The following is a 17,957-nucleotide window of genomic DNA, read 5'->3' as shown; positions in this document are numbered from 1 at the left end:
TCTCTTAACTCCTGTTGTATAACTTAACCTTTTTTTCCCCCGGAAAACTCAAACTTTGATTTTTTAATCTTTTTTGTGTAAGGAGGCAAAACGTACAAAATAAACTATTGATAATTTTGAATGTGAGCGTATGGAAACTCAGAACATTACCTCGGGACAGAGACTGTATCCTGGATTTTCAACTCCAAAGTTCAGTCAGTGGATCATCCCTAAAAAGACTGCAGCTGAAGTTTTTATCCTGTAGCGATTTTCTTCTTAAGAAGTGAAGCAGCTCTATGGGTTACATCCCTGGTTCTCAAACTGCTTCATTTTGGAATACCCAGGAGATCTTTTTAAAAATACTGATGTCTGTAGGAGGAGGAGGAGGAGGAGTTCAATCAAAACAATGAATGAGAGGGCAGACAGCAGAAGCAAGAGGAACTACAATCCTGCAGCCTGTGGAACAAAAACCACATTCACAGAAAGATAGACAAGATGAAAAGGCAGAGGGCTATGTACCAGATGAAGGAACAAGATAAAACCCCTGAAAAACGACTAAATGAAGTGCAGATAGGAAACCTTCCAGAAAAAGAATTCAGAATAATGACAGTGAAGATGATCCAGGACCTCGGAAAATGAATGGAGGCAAAGATCGAGAAGATGCAAGAAATGTTTAACAAAGACCTAGAAGAATTAAACAACAAACAGATGAACAATACAATAACTGAAATGAAAAATACACTAGAAGGAATCAATAGCAGAATAACTGAGGCAGAAGAACGGATAAGTAACCTGGAAGACAGAATAGTGGAATTCACTGCTGTGGAACAGAATAAAGAAAGAAGAATGAAAAGAAATGAAGACAACCTAAGAGACCTCTGGGACAACATTAAATGCAACAACATTCGCATTATAGGGGTTCCAGAAGGAAAAGAGAGGAAGGACTAGAGAAAATATCTGAAGAGATTATAGTCAAAAACATCCCTAACATGGGAAAGGAAATAGCCACCCAAGTCCAGGAAGTGCAGAGAGTCCCATACAGGATAAAGCCAAAGAGAAACACACCAAGACACATAGTAATCAAATTGGCATAAATTAAAGACAAAGAAAAATTATTGAAAGCAGCAAGGGAAAAAAGACAAATAAAATACAAGGGAACTCCCATAAGGTTAACAGCTGATTTCTCAGCAGAAACTCTACAAGCCAGAAGGGAATGGCATGATATACTTAAAGTGATGAAAGGGAAGAACCCACAACCAGGATTACTCTACCCGGCAAGGATCTCATTCAGATTCGATGGAGAAATCAAAAGCTTTACAGACAAGCAAAAGCTAAGAGAATTCAGCACCACCAAACCAGCTCTACAACAAATGCTAAAGGAACTTCTCTAAGTGGGAAACACTAGTGAAGAAAAGGACTTACAAATACAAACCCAAAACAATTAAGAAAATGGTAACAGGAACATACATATCGATAATTACCTTAAATGTGAATGGATTAAATGCTCCAACCAAAAGACACAGGCTTGCTGAATGGATACAAAAACAAGATCCATGTATATGCTGTCTACAACAGACCCAGAAAAAGCTTTTGACGAAATACAACACCCATTTATGATAACAACTCTCCAGAAAGTGGGCATAGAGGGAACGTACCTCAACATAATAAAGGCCATATACGACAAACCCACAGCAAACATCATTCTCAATGGTGAAAAACTGAAAGCATTTCCTCTAAGATCAGGAGCAAGACAAGGATGTCCACTCTCACCACTATTATTCAACATAGTTTTGGAATGCCTAGCCACGGCAATCAAAGAAAAAGAAATAAAAGAAATGCAAATTGGAAAACAAGAAGTAAAACAGTCACTGTTTACAGATGACACGGTACTATACATAGAGAATCCTAAAAATACCACCAGAAAACTAGTAGAGCTAATCAGTGAATTTGGTAAAGTTGCAGGATACAAAATTAATGCACAGAAATCTCTTGCATTCCTATACACTAATGATGAAAAATCTGAATGAGAAATTAAGGAAACACTCCCATTTACCATTGCAGCAAAAAGAATAAGATACCTAGGAATAAACCTACCTAGGGAGAAAAAAAGACCTGTATGCAGAAAAGTATAGGACACTGATGAAGGAAACTAAAGATGATACCAACAGATGGAGAGATATACCATGTTCTTGGATTGGAAGAATCAATATTGTGAAAATGACTATACTACCCAAAGCAATCTACAGATTCAATGCAATGCCTGTCAAATTACCAATGGCATTTTTTACAGAACTAGAACAAAAAATCTTAAAATTTATATGGAGACAAAAATGACCCCGAATAGCCAAAACAGTCTTGAGGTAAAAAAACGGAGCTGGAGGAATCAGACTCCCTGACTTCAGACTATACGACAAAGCTACAGTAACCAAGACAATATGGTACTGGCACAAAAACAGAAACATAGATCAATGGAACAAGAAAGAAAGCCCAGAGATAAACCCACACACCTATAGTCAACTAATCTATGACAAAGGAGTCAAGGATATACAATGGAGAAAAGACAGTCTCTTCAATCAGTGGTTCTGGGAAAACTGGACAGCTGCATGTAAAAGAATGAAATTAGAACACTCCCTAACACCATACAGAAAAATAAACTCAAAATGGATTCAAGACCTAAATGTAAGACCAGACACTGTAAAACTCTTAGAGGAAAACATAGGAAGAATACTCTTTGATATAAATCACAGCAAGATGTTTTTTGATCCACCTCCTAGAGTAATGGAAATAAAAATAAACAAGTGGGACCTAATGAAACTTAAAAGCTCTTGCACAGCAAAGGAGACCATAAACAAGACCAAAAGACAACCCTCAGATTGGGAGAAAATATTTACAAACGAATCAATGGACAAAGGATTAGTCTCCAAAATATATAAACAGCTCATGCAGCTCAATATTAAAGAAACAAACAACCCAATCCAAAAATGGGCAAAAGACCTAAATAGACATTTCCCCAAAGAAGAAATACAGATGGCCAAGAAGCACATGAAAAGCTGCTCAACATCACTAATTATTAGAGAAATGCAAATCAAAACTGCAGTGAGGTATTACCTCACAGTTAGAATGGGCATCGTCAGAAAATCTACAAACAACAAATGCTGGAGAGGGTGTGGAGAAAAGGGAACCCTCTTGCACTGTTGGTGGGAATGTAAATTAGTACAGCCACTATGGAGAACAGTATGGAGGTTCCCTAAAAAACTAAAAATAGAATTAGCATATGATCCAGCAATCCCACTACTGGGTATATACCCAGACAAAACCATAATTCAAAAAGACGCATACACCCTAATGTTCATCGCAGCACTATTTACAATAGCCAGGTCATGGAAGCAACCTAAATGCCCACTGACAGACGAATGGATAAAGAAGAAGTGGTACATATATACAATGGAATATTACTCAGCCATATGGAACAAAATTGGGTCACATGTTGAGACATGGATGGATCTAGAGACTGTCATACAGAGTGAAGTAAGTCAGAAAGAGAAAAACAAATATCGTATATTAACACATGTATGTGGAACCTAGAAAAATGGTACAGATGAACCGTTGGCAGGGCAGAAGTTGAGACAGATGTATAGAACAAATGTATGGACACCAAGGGGGGAATGCTGTGGCAGGGTGGGGATGTTTGTGTGATGAATTAGGTGATTGGGATTGACATGTATACACTGATGTGTATAAAATTGATGACTAATTAGAACCTGTTGTATATAAAAAAATAAATTTAAAATTTTTTTTAAAAAACCCCCAAAAATACTGATGTCTGACTCCCACTCCCAGGCATTCTGATTTAATTGGTTTGGGGTGTGACCTGCACACAGGGATTTTTTTTTTCTCTTCAGTTAATTCTAATGTGTGGCAAATTATGGGAACCACTGGGTTATATCAGTGAGAGACCAATGATCTGTCTGTGACTGAGTGGGGAAACAGTCACAGAGCTCATTAGACTATGTAGGAAATCCTTTCTACTGTATTCTTAGCCCAGAAAAGATTATCATATTTCTAAATGCATTATTGGAGACTGTGAAATGGGGGGGAGGGAAATGGATACTGAAACGGGGAGGGGGAAGACCTGAAAGCTGAAATACTAAGTTTTTTTGATTTTTCCATACACCTTTTTATAGTTCAGTAATTATCAGCATAAAGACTATGTTAAATATTTCCCAGAAAACTGCCTCACCATCAATATAATTACCATAGCTACTTTGTTTTCCTTCTCATACAGTAATTTATTTGACTTGTGTCTTGACAATAAGCCTGACCATTCCAGAAGTTACGCACTGTACATGTTAATCTGCCTTTAATTTGTCCTTCCATTATGTTGCCCAGTGACACCACCTCTGGGTCTTAAGGGTTTCTTTGGAATTCTGAGTTCTCCCTGGTGACTATGAAATGAACATGATTAAATTTACCAGAGACAGGCTTTAGCAACTGCACTATCCTACTGCTCACCTACTCAGCCCTGGAACTTCAGATGCTTTACTGCCCACACTCCTGGCCGGTGGTGTACTTCAGTCACCTTCTAGGGGTTGTTGGGTTGCACTGAAGCATCCTTTTGAATGGCGTGTGGGCACAGAGAGGAATCTTCTTAGGCTTGTCTTTGGCTTTAGATGGCTGGAACTAATGCAGTTGTCTTCCTGGGTTTCTCTGATTTTAGAGTTCAGATGTATGCCTTTAATTAGGACCTGAATTAAACTTGCATGTCAGGGATTCCCAACCTCAGTAACACCACGTTAGTGTAACGGGGATGAAAGCAAGTTGCAGCTTCTGTTATGTCCTCTGACACTCCCTTCTTCCTTCTCTTTTTTTAACCTTAGCTCTAGTCTGGCAAGAGTGTTAAATAGCAAATCATTTGTTAGAATTTTGTTTTTAGAGAATTATTTTTTTTAATTAATTTATTTATTTAGGCTGCACCAGGTCTTAGTTGCAGCACGTGGAATCTTCTTTGTGGCATGCGGGATCTTTAGTTGTGGCATGTGGACTTCTTAATTGTGGCATGCATGTGGGATCTACTTCCCTGACCAGAGATCGAACCCGGGCCCCCTGCATTGGGAGCATGGAGTCTTACCCACTGGACCACCAGGGAAGTCCCCATTTGTTAGAATTTTTAAAAATTACTCATATAGTATTTAACCTTGGGCCAGGCACTCTTCAAAACAGTTAACAAATGTTACTCATTTAATTCCTGGCAGTCCCTTAAAGATGGGAAAATAGGTTCTGAAAAGTTAGGTAAACTTGCCTGAATCACAGGGCGGGTGATGAAGGAGCCAGGATTCCACCCCCGGTGTTTTGGCCCTGGCGTGTTCTTAACCATGAGGCTTTGCTTCCACTCCACTTGCTAGATTTAAGGCTAGGGAAGGAAAGTGTGTAACTAATGTTTTTTCGAATTTGGTTTGAAAATGCCTTTTGCCATATTCCCATCCCAAGGTCGGCATGGATGTCCTAGAGGCTGGCTTCCTTACAGTCTCCCTCTCAAAGCAGCAGAAGGTAGAGTTCCTGATACTGAGGTGAGGTGTACTACCTTAAAATTTTTTTCTGGGTGTGGGATTTTATTTTTTAGGATGTTTTATGATTCAAATACATTAGTACAGAGAATAGTATAATAGATGTCCTCAAACCCATGGCCCAACTTCAACAATTATCAATCTGTGGGCCACTCTTATTTCACCTGCAAACACCCTCCCCATTTCCCGGATTACTTTAAAGCTAATCCCAGACTGATTTCATCCATAAATGTTTCACCTAGGGATAAAGATCCCTAACCATAAGACCATTACCACACCTAAGCAACTAACATTTTCTTTCTTTTTTAAAAATTATTTTATTTTATTTATTTTTGGCTGCATTGGGTTTTCTTTGCTGCACGTGGGTTTTCTCTAGATGTGGCGAGCGGGGTCTACTCTTCATGGCGGTGCGTGGGCTTCCTATTTCAGTGGCTTCTGTTGTTGAGGAGCATGGGCTCTAGGCACACGGGCTTCAGTAGTTGTGGTGCGTGGGCTCAGTAGTTGTGGCTCGTGGGCTCTAGAGCGCAGGCTCAGTAGTTGTGGCGCACGGGCTTGAAAACTAACATTTTCTTAATATCAAATATCCTATTGGTGTTCAAATTACTCTGATTTCTCCTGGTGCTTTACAGTTGGTTTGTTTGAAACAATCCAGACAAGGATGACCCATTGCATTTAGTCTTTAAGGCTCCTATAATTTTCCCACTGTATTCTTACCACAATTCTGGTCATTTGGCTTGTAGAACTGTCCACATTCTGAACTTAGCAGGTTACTTTCCTATGTCTTCTATAAATGAGTAGTGTGCCCGTTATTAATTTATAGCCTTATTTTGTGCTTCAAGAACTCTGGACCCTGTACACATCTGTGCTTTGCCAACAGAGGGCGCCAGAGGAACACTGCAGAGTTAGCAAGAGGACTGCGTCTTTTTTCAGGTCCTCTGGGAGGATTGGCATGTTTAGCCTGGGATGTTCACCTCAGCAGCCCTCGCGGTTCAGCCACCCTCCAGAAGTTACTCCAGCCCATATTCCCCAGCAAGTTTCTCTGCCACTGGCAGGTTGGCTGTTGCAGTGGCAGCCATGCTCTCCCTTCACAGGTTTGAACCTCAACCTTGGGAGGGACCCTTGCCTTTAAGTTTCTAAGTTCCTTTCTTGTTCACTCTTCCTCAGCTCTAGGGCTAGTGGCTGCTTTCTGTAGTTGCTACTGCTGTACCTCTAAGCACACTCTTTTACCCTTCTTAATCGTTAACCACTTTTACTAGTTAATAATTCTTTGTATTTTTCCTGTCTAAATTACTGGCTTAATTTGTTTCCTGACTGAATGCTGGCTGATGAAATGGTATCAGGAGTGGTCTAAGGAGACAAACCTTCAAAGATTGGATTTGGGGATTGGTTTGGTGGTACCTTTGGACTCAAAAAAAAAAAAAATGATGAGCTCCTTGCCAGTGGGAAATGGGATACTCATAATCCACGACATGCATTACAGTTCAGCTACCACCTCTGCTTGTGATGAAGTGTCTGCTGAAGCAAGTGCTTTGGGAGCCCCTGGGACTTGGGCTGCACTTGAGTTTTATGGCAGTAATGATGCCTGAAAGGGCTAGTGTGGGGCTGGTTCTCCATGCACTGGAGTGCTTACAAGAAGAAATGACAAGCTCAGGTCCTGAAACTCTCAGCTCAAGTTACAGTCCAAGGACCAGAGAGCATCCATGGCAGCCCTAAGAGAATCATTTCACGGAGCCAGGGAGCTAATGTTGTTGAAATTCAAACAAAACTTAATTGTTCAGGTTGTAGAATTATGACATCAGTTGAATTCACAACCTCATTAAGTTGCTTATGTGAAATTTAGGATACTGACTGGGAGAGATGGGGGAACTTGGAATGGCAAATTCTGGTTGGAATCGGACTAAACTGAGAGTGTTAAAAAGTCAAGTCTCTCTGAGCCTTCCTTGTCAGTGGACATAGTTTGCCCTCCTGTGTTAGCTGAGGAGGCGAACGTTTTCTTGAAAATCCCGAGATTCTTCACTTGGGTCAGAGTGCCTTGCAAAGATATGCTTATTCTCAAGAACTTCTTTGATGCCAGTAGTTGTGTCTGACGGGCTCTAGAGTGCAGGCTCAGTAGTTGTGGCACGTGGACTTAGTTGCTCCGTGACATGTGGAATCTTCCCGGACCAGGGATCAAACCCGTGTCCCCTGCATTGGCAGGCGGATTCTTAACCACTGAGCCACAAGGGGAGTCCCTTCTGCCCATTTTTTAAAAAAATTTATTTATTTGGGGCTGTGTTGGGTCTTCATTTCTGTGCAAGGGCTTTCTCTAGTTGTGGCAAGTGGGGGCCACTCTTCATCGCAGTGCGCGGGCCTCTCACTATCGCGCCCTCTCTTGTTGCGGAGCACAGGCTCCAGACACACAGGCTTAGTAGTTGTGGCTCACGGGCTCAGTTGCTTCGCGGCATGTGGGATCCTCCCATACCAGGGCTCGAACCCGTGTCCCCTGCATTAGCAGGCAGATTCTCAACCACTGCGCCACCAGGGAAGCCCCTGCCCATTTTTTAGTCAGATTGTTTTTTTGCTGTTGAGTTGAATGAATTCTTGTATAATTTGGAGATTAACCTTTATCAGTTATATGGTTTACAAATATTTTCTCCCATTCAGTAGTTTGCCTTTTCATTTTGTGGATGGTTTTCTTTGCTGTGCAGAAGTATTTAGTCCCACTTGTTTATTTTTGCTTTTGGTGTCAAATCTAAAGTATCATCACCAAGACCTATGTCAAGGAGATCACTGCTATGTTTTCTTCCAGAAGTTTTATGGTTTTAGGTCTTACATTCAGGACTTTAATCCATTTTGAGTTTATTTTTGTGTATGGAATAAGATAGCGGTCCAGTTTCATTGTTTTACATGTGGTTGCTCAGTTTTCCCATCACCATTTATTGAAGAGATTATCTTTCCCCCATTGTATATCCTTAACACCTTTTTTGTAAGTTAATTGACTATGTATGTGTGAGCTTATTCTGTTCCATTGATCTATGTGTCTGTTTTTAATGTCCACACCATACTATTTTTTAATAAATTTATTTATTTTATTTATTTATTTTTGGCTGTGTTGGGTCTTCGTTGCTGCATGTGGGCTTTCTCTAGTTGCGGCAAGCGGGGGCTACTCTTCATTGCATTGTGCGGGCTTCTCATTGCAGTGGCTTCTCTTGTTGTGGAGCACAGGCTCTAGGCACGTGGGCTTCAGTAATTGTGGTGTGCAGGCTCAGTAGTTGTGGCCAACGGGCTCAGCTGCCCACCGCATGTGGGATCTTCCCAGACCAGGGCTTGAACCCGTGTCCCCTGCATTGACAGGCAGATTCTTAACCACTGAGCCACCAGGGAAGCCCCACACCATATTATTTTGATTATTATATCTTTGTAATATAGTTTGAAATCAGGAACCATGATGCTTCCAGCTGTGTTATTCTTTCTCAAGTTGCTTTGGCTATTCAGGTCTTTTGTGATTCCATACAAATTTTAGGACTACTGTATATATATATATAAAATGTATACTATATATAATATATATATTATTTTTTAATCATCAAATTATATATATAATTATATATATATAATTGAAGTATAGTTGATTTACAATGTTGTGTTAGTTTAAATGTAGAGCACAGTAATTCAGTCATATAGCTATATATATAGATATATGACAATATATTCTTTTTCAGATTTTTTTCCCTTATAAGTTATTACAACATATTGAGTATATTTCTCTGTGCTATATAGTAGGTCCTTGTTGGTCATCTATTTTATATATAGTAGTGTGTATATGTTAATCCCAACTTCCTAATTTATCCCTCCGCCACCCCTTTTCCCTTTGGTAACCATAAGTTTGTTTTCTATGTTTGTGGGTCTATTTCTGTTTTGTAAATAAGTTCATTTGTATCTTTTTTAAAAAAGATTCCACATATAAGCAATATCATATGATATTTGTCTTTGTCTGGCTTACTTCACTTAGTATGACAGTCTCTAGGTCCATCCACATTGCTGCAAATGGCATTATTTCACTCCTTTTTCTGGCTGAGTAATATTCCATTATATATCTATATCTATATCTATATATATCTATATATATATATATATATATATATATATATATATCATGCACACACACACACACACACACACATCTTCTTTACCCATTCATCTGTTCATGGATACTTGTGTGGTTTCCATATCTTGGCTATTGTAAATAGTGTTGCTATGATAATTGGGGTGCATGTATGTTTTTGAATTAGAGGTTTTGTCTTTTCTGGATATATGCCTAGGAGTGGGATTGCTGGATCATATGGTAACTCTATTTTTAGTTATTTAAGGAGCCACCATACTGTTTCTCATAGTGGTTGCATCAATTTACATTCCCACCAACAGTGTAGGAGGGTTCCTATTTCTCCGCACCCTCTCCAGCATTTATTATTTGTAGACTTCTTTTTCTTGGGTGGGGGGTGGTCACGTTGCGCAGCATGTGAAATCTTAGTTCCCTGACCGGGGATCAAACCCGCACCCCCTGCATTGGAAGCATGGAGTCTTAACCACCGGACCGCCAGGGAATTCTATTTGTAGGTTTTTTGATGATAGGCATTCTGACAGATGTGAGGTGATAGCTCACTGTGGTTTTGATTTGCATTTCTCCAATAATTAGTGATGTTGAGCATGTTTTCATGTGCTTCTTGGCCATCTGTGTGTCTTCTTTGGAGGAATGTCTATTTAGGTCTTCTGCCCTTTTTTGATTGAGTTGTTTGGTTTATTTTTTATATTAAGTTGTATGAATATTTTGGAAATTAACCCCTTGGCATTATATCATTTGCAAATATTTTCTCCCATTCTGTAAGTTGTCTTTTCATTTTGTTTATGGTTTCTTTTGCTGTGCAAAAGCTTATAAGTTTGATTAGGTCCCATTTGTTTATTTTTGCTTTTATTTCTTTTGCCTTGGGAGATTGAGCTAAGAACATATTTCTACGATTTATATAGGAGGATGTTTTGCCTATGTTCTCTTCTAGGAGTTTTATGGTGTCAAGTCTTTTTTTGTTTGTTTGTTTTGTTTTTTTTGCGGTACACAGGCCTTTCACTGTTGTGGCGCCTCCTGTTGCGGAACACAGTTTCCGGACATGCAGGCTCAGCGGCCATGGCTCATGGGCCCAGCAGCTCCGCGGCACATGGGATCCTCCCAGACCGGGGCATGAACCTGTGTCCCCTGCATTGGCAGGTGGACTCTCAACCACTGCGCCACCAGGGAAGCTCCCATGTTTTTTTTTAAATAATAATTTTATTTATTTATTTTTGGCTGCATTGGGTCTTTGTTGCTGCACGCGGGCTTTCTCTAGTTTCGGCAAGTGGGGGCTACTCTTCGTTGTGGTGCACAGGTTTCTCATTGTGGTGTCTTCTCTTGTTGCAGAGCACGGGCTGTGGGCACGTGGGCTTTAGTAGTTGTGGCATACAGTCTCAGTAGTTGTGGCTGGAAGGCTCTAGAGCGCAGGCTCAGTAGTTGTGGCGCATGGGCTCAGTTGCTCCGAGACATGTGGGACCTTCCCGGACCACAGCTTGAACCCATGTCCCCTGCATTGGCAGGCAGATTCTTAACCACTGCACCACCAGGGAAGTCTAGTGTCATGTCTTATATTTAGGTCTTTAAACTCTCTTGAGTTTATTTTTGTATATGGTATGAAGGAGTGTTCTTTTTTTTAAAAAAATAAATTTATTTATTTATTTTTGGCTGCATTGGGTCTTCGTTGCTGCACACGGGCTTTCTGTAGTTGCAGCGAGCGGGGGCTACTCTTCATTGTGGTGCATGAGCTTCTCATTGCAGTGGCTTCTCTTTGTTGTGGAGCATGGGCTTTAGGCACACAGGCTTCAGTAGCTGTAGCACATGGGCTCAGTAATTGTGGCTGGCGGGCTCTAGAGCACAAGCTCAGTAGTTGTGGCACATGGGCTTAATTTCTCCATGGCATATGGGATCTTCCTGGACCAGGGATTGAACCTGTGTCCCAAATAATTTTAGGATTATTTGTTCTAGTTTTGTGAAAAATGTCATGGGTAATTTGATAGGGATTGAATTAAATCTGTAGATTGCTTTGGGTAGTAGGACCATTATAACAATATTATTTTTTCCAATCCAAGAGCATGGGATCTCTTTCCATTTCTTTGAATCATCTTCAATTTCCTTTATCAATGTTTCATGGTTCTCAGCGTATAGGTCTAGGATTGTTTTCTTAATTTCACTTTCTGATAGTTCATTATTAGTGTACAGAAGTGCAATTTATTTTTGCATATTGATTTTGTGTCCTGCATCGTTACTGAATTCATTATTTAATTCTAACGGTTTTTTGGTGGAGTCTTTAGGGTTTTCTTGCTATAATACCATGTCATCTGCAAACAGTAACAGTTTCACTTCTTCCTTTTCAATTTGGATGCCTTTTATTTCTTTTTCTTGCCTCATTGCTCTGGCTAAGACTTCCAATACTATGATGAATGAAAGTGGCAAGAGTGGGCATCTTTGTCTTGTTCCTGATCTTAGAGGAAAAGCTTTCAGCTATTCACTGTTGAGTATGATGTTGGCTGTTGGCTGGTCATGCATGGCTTTTATTATGTTGGGGTACATTCTCTCTATAACCACTTTTCTGAGAGTTTTTTAAATGGATGTTGAATTTTGTGAAAAGCATTTTCTGCATCTATTGAGATGACCATAGGATTTTTATTCTTCATTTTGTTAATATGGTGTATCACATTGACTGACTTGTGGATATCGAACCACCCCTATCCCTTGCATCCCTGGAATAAATCCCACTTAATCATGGTTTCTGATCCTTTTAATGTATTGTTGAATTCAGTTTGCTAATATTCTGTTGAGGATTTTTGCATCTATGTTCATTGTTGGCCTGTAATTTTCTTTCCTTCTAGTGTCTTTGGTTTTGGTATCAGGGTAATGCTGGCCTGATAAAATTGGTTTGGAAGTGTTCCCTCCTCTTTTGTTTTTTTGAAAGAGTTTGAGAAGGATTGGTATTGTTTAAATGTTTGCTAGAATTTACCAGTAGAATCATCTGGTCCTGGACTTTTGTTTGTTGAGAAGTTTTGGATTACTGATTCAATCTCCTTACTAGTAATCAGTGTAATCAAATTTTTTATTTCCTCATGACTTAGTCTTTGTAGTCTGTATGTTTCTAGAAATTTATCCATTTTGTATAGGTTGTCCAATTTGTTGGTGTATAATTATTCATAGTAGACATTGTAATGTCTCTGCTTTCATTTCTGACTTTGAGTCTTCTTTTGAGTTTAGCTAAGGTTTGTTTCTTTAGTTTATATTTGATAGTTCATTTTCAAAAACAGCTCTTAGTTTCATTGATCTTTTCTTTTTTTTTTGTTTTTTTTGCGGTACGCGGGCCTCTCACTGTTGTGGCCTCTCCCGTTGCGGAGCACAGGCTCCGGACGTGCAGGCTCAGCGGCCATGGCTCACGGGCCCAGCCGCTCCACGGCATGTGGGATCTTCCCGGACCGGGACACGAACCCATGTCCCCTGCATCGGCAGGCAGACTCTCAACCACTGCACCACCAGGGAAGCCCCTGCTTTGTTTTTTTATCCATTCAGCTACTCTATGTCTTTTGTTTGGAGAATTTACTCCATTTACATTTATAATAATTATTGATAGGTACATAGTTATTGCCATTTTGTTAATTGTTTTCTGGCTGTTTTGTAGTTCCTCTGTTCCCTTGTTCATCTCTTGCTCTCTTACTTTTTTTTTTTTTTTTTGGCGGTACGCGGGCCTCTCACTGCCGTGGCCTCTCCTGCTGCGGAGCACAGGCTCCGGACGCGCAGGCCCAGTGGCCATGGCTCACGGGCCCAGCCTCTCCGCGGCATGCGGGATCCTCCTGGACTGGGGCACGAACCCATGTCCCCTGCATCGGCAGGCGGACTCTCAACCACTGCGCCACCAGGGAAGCCCTCTCTTACTTTTTGATTTGACGGTTTTCTGTAGTGGTGTGCTTTGATTCCTTTCTCTTTGTCTTTTATGTATCTACTGTTGGTTGTGCTTTGTGGTTACCATGAGCTTGCATAAAACAACTTATATTTTTATTTATAACAGTTTATTTTAAATTGATAACAACTTAAGTTTGATCTCATTCTAAAGCTCTACATTTTTACTCCCCACACCACGTTTTATATTGATGTCACAATTTACATCTTTTAACCTTGTGTATCCATTAACAAATTATTATTGCTATTATTATTAATATTATTAATAATATTGTTATTATTGTTAACAAATTGTAGTTATTTTTACTACTCTTGTCTTAACCTTCCTAGTACCTTCATAAGTGATTAACTCACCAATTTTACATTAGATTATTCTGAATTTTACTATATATTTATCTCTAACAATGTGATTTATACTTCCATGTTTCTCATTACTAATTAGTGCCCCCACCCCTCTTTCAGCTTAAAGAAGTTCCTTTAGCATTTCTTGTAAGTCTGGTCTAGTATTGATGGACTTCTCTAGCTTTTCCTTGTCTGGAAAACCCTCTATCTCTCCTCCAATTCTGAAGGACAAGTTTGTCAGCATAGTATTTTTTTCTTTCAGCACTTTAAATATATCATGCCACTCCCTCCTGGCCTGCAAAATTTCTGTTGAAAAATCTGCTAATAATCTTCATGGGGGTTCCTTTGTACATAACAAGTTGTTTTGTCTCTTCCTGCTTTTAAGATTCTTTTGTTGTCTTTAACTTTTGACACCCTAATTGTAATGTGTCTCTTTGGGTTCATCTTATTTGGAACTCTATGAGGTTCCTCAATCTGTATATCTTTTTTCTTCTCCACTTTAGGAAAGTTTTCAGCCATTATTTCTTTATAAATATTTTCTGCCTCTCTCTCTCTCTCTCTCTCCTCCTTCTGGGACTCCTATAATGTGAATGTTGGTCCACTTGATGTTGTTCCATAAGTCCCTTAAGCTATCTTTACTCTTTTTCATCTTTTTCTTTTTTCCCATTTTGCTGCTTGATGCAATGAGTTCCACTGTCCTGTCTTCACATGCATTGATCTTTTCTTCCACTTCATCTAGTCTGATGTTGAACCCTTCTATTGTATTTTTTTTTTAAGTTTAGTTATTGTATTCCTCAGCTCTAAGACTGCAGTTTGATATTTACATTTTCTCTCTCTTTGTTGAAATTCTCACTTTGTTCATTCATTGTTCTCATGAGCTTGGGGAGCATCTTTATGATTGTTATTTTGAACTCTCTATCAGCTAAATCACTTATCTCTGTTTCATTATAGTCCTTTTCTGAGGTTTTAGTTTATTCTTTTTCTTGGAACATATTCCCTTGTTTCTTCATTTTTCTTGCCTCTCTATATTTGTTTCTGTACATTAGATAAAACAACCACCTCTCCTAGTCTTGAAGGAGTGGGCTTGTGTTGGAGATGAAACTGATCATTCAACCCTGCTCTAGCTCTTGGTTGTCCTTCAAACCTTTGTGATTGTCCAAGCAACCTAATTTATTCTTAGTGGCTCCCAGTAGTTGAGGGTGTGCCAAGACCTGTCAGTGTCCTAAAGGATCTCAGTCAGCATCTAAGATTCAGGCTGATTGGAAGCCAGACTCTTAGGAAGCAGGTTTTAAAGTATGCAAATATGCCTTTTTCAGGGGAAGACTGGGAAAAGAACATTTCTGTTTGCTTCTCTGCACTGAGCCCTGAGGTGATAACCAGTTATGAACTGTTTGCTACCATCCCATTGAACCTGTGAACACAAGTCCCCCTGACCACTGGAGCTGGGCTATCAAGGGATGTGTCCTCTGGGTGGTAGCCACAAAAGTTGGGACACCAGACATGTACACAAGCAACTTTCTCAGAGATACCAGTGACCTGGGGCAGGGCAGAGGGGGAGCATGAAGATGGTGTCCACCTTCTGAGGTCTCTAGAGAAGACTGTAGCCAGCCCTTGTGTGTGTGTATAATTAGAAGCCTGCCTCTCAGGCCAAAGCTAAGAAGACATGCTAATCTACCTCTTTCACAGAAAGACTGGGTGTGTTTTAGTCTGCTGTCCTTGTGATGTGCCCTGAGGTTGGTAGCTGGTTAAAAACAGTTTTTCTATTTGTTACAGTTTGGGACCTGTGAACATAAGCCCTGCTGGCCACCAGAACAAGGTGATGAAGTGGTGTACCCTGAGCAGCAGCCACAAAAACCTGGGTGCCAGGGGTGCGCATAAGCTCCTTTCCAGGAGATACAGGTGACCTGGAGTGAGGCAGAGGGAGAGGTTGGAGATGGCTCCCACCAGCCTCTATAGACTTTAGGAAGTATTTCAGGAGGCCTCTTGACGTGAGTTTAAATAGAAGCCTGCCCCCCAGGCTGTAGCAATGAAGGTAAGTACTAGGCCTCTTTCACAGAAAGAATTGGTGTTTCGGTCTTTTGCCTCCCTGCTCTGCCCTGGAAGTGGTAGCTGTTTAAGAACTCTGTCCATTTGTTACAGTCCTGTGGGACCTGCTGGCCTAAGCCCCAGTGGCTGCCACAGCCAGGTGATCAGATGGTGTCCTGTGGGTGGCAGCTGCAAAAGTCAGGGCGCCAGGCAAGGGCACGAGCTCCTTTCTTGGAGGTACTGGCGACCTGGAGCAAGGCAGAAGGAGACTGCACGGAAGGCAGGCGTGGTGGCCTCTGTCTTTTGCAGAGTGTTTCAGTGGTCCCCTCTTTGTGTGTTAAATGTCTGGTCCTCAGGCCAAAGCTTTTGTTTGTTTGTTTTATTGAGGTATAGTTGATGTACGATATTGTATAGGTTTCAGGTGTAAAACAGTGATTCACAATGTTTAGAAGTTCTATTCCATTTATAACATAAACGCCGAAGCTTTACAGTAACCAGCTGGGCCCCTTTTACAGAAAGACGGGCCCTTTCAGTCTGCCTCTGCGCTGTGTTCTCAGATTGCTGTAGCCTTGTGGGCCTTGTGGACACAAGCTCCATTGGCTGTCAAAGCTCTGTGTTTTGGAGGCTTGTCTCTCAGGTACAGTTCTTAAACTCTGGGGTGTCAGATGCCGGGTTCAAAACCTTTGCTCCTCAGGGAGGAGCTCAGGGCTGCCAGTTCCCTTGATTGTGGGTTGCTGTGCTGGGGGTGGGGTTTATGGTGGGACACTGTCTCAGCTTCCTCCTACCTGCTTTGATGTGGTTTTCTCATTTGCCTGATGGGTAGGAGCCACTTAGCTAGTTTTGTGGTTTCTTTTAGAGGAAATTGTTCTGTATGCAGCTGTGGATGCAGTGTATCTTAGGTGAACCAGTGACTGAAACCACCCACCCTGGCCAGGCACCGTAGTAAACACTTGCATGAGTTAGTTATCTTACAGCAGGAGGTCCTGGTGAGGAACATGGAACTAACAAGCTACCACCAACTGGAAGAATTCAGGAAAGGTCAAAAAGAGATGCCAGTTCATAAGTACTACTAACCTCCCAGAATCCTTCTCCCTGGAATGCATCTTGGCTGAGCTATGCATGCACAACCAGGAAAGAACCTGAGTTAGAATGACTGGCCAGAGACAACCCGGAAACTAACCCCATTGCCATAGAACCGGAGACAGCCAGCCACGCGGCAGAGCAGTCCTCCTGGGCTCCCTTACCTGCCGCTCTCTGCCCAGGCGCCCTTCCCAATAAAGTCCCTTGCTTTGTCAACACAATGTGTGCCTCCTCGGACCATTCATGTCTGAGTGTGAGACAAGAGCCCACTCTCGGGCCCTGGAAGAAAAGTGAAAGTGAGTTTATCTGGAGGGATACACACTCCACAGGCAGAATGCAGATGACTTCAGAAGTGAGAGTGGCCCCAGGGCATGGGGTTTTGGGGTTTATGGGCTAATTTCATAGGCTAATGAGTGGGAGGAATATTCTTGCTATTTCAGTGAAGGGTGGGTATTTCCCAGGTGTTCAGCCACTGCCCACTTTTCTGGTCCACGTAAGGGGGAGTGATTTTTAGTATTACAACAGGGGTCCCCAACGCCCGGACCACGCAGCAGGAGGTGAGCAGCGGGTGAGCCGGCAAAGCTTCAACTGCCGCTCCCCATAGCTCACATTACCGCCTGAACCATCCCCCACCCCACCACCCCCCGTCCGTGGAAAAATTGTCTTCCTCGAAACTGGTCCCTGGTGGCAAAAAGGTTGGGGATCACTGTATTACAAGGTATAGGTATAATGTAGGTATAATTAATGTAGGTATAATGAGCTAAAGGTCAATGACCAGGCCATTCTTGAAGGCTCCTTGGTTTCAGCCAGTTCCAGCTCCTTTTCATTGCATCCCAACAGCTGCGCCCCTCCTTTTTTCTAGCTGTTCTGTCCTCCCCTTTCCCTCCTGTCTTTTAACAGGTTTGGACTAGAGCAGTGGTTTGTTTCTTTTTTGGGTGGGAAGTCACGGATGTGAACTCTAAAAC

Source organism: Mesoplodon densirostris, chromosome 5, assembly GCF_025265405.1.
Source record: "Mesoplodon densirostris isolate mMesDen1 chromosome 5, mMesDen1 primary haplotype, whole genome shotgun sequence".
NCBI lineage: Eukaryota > Metazoa > Chordata > Mammalia > Artiodactyla > Ziphiidae > Mesoplodon > Mesoplodon densirostris.
This window is presented reverse-complemented; position numbering follows the sequence as displayed.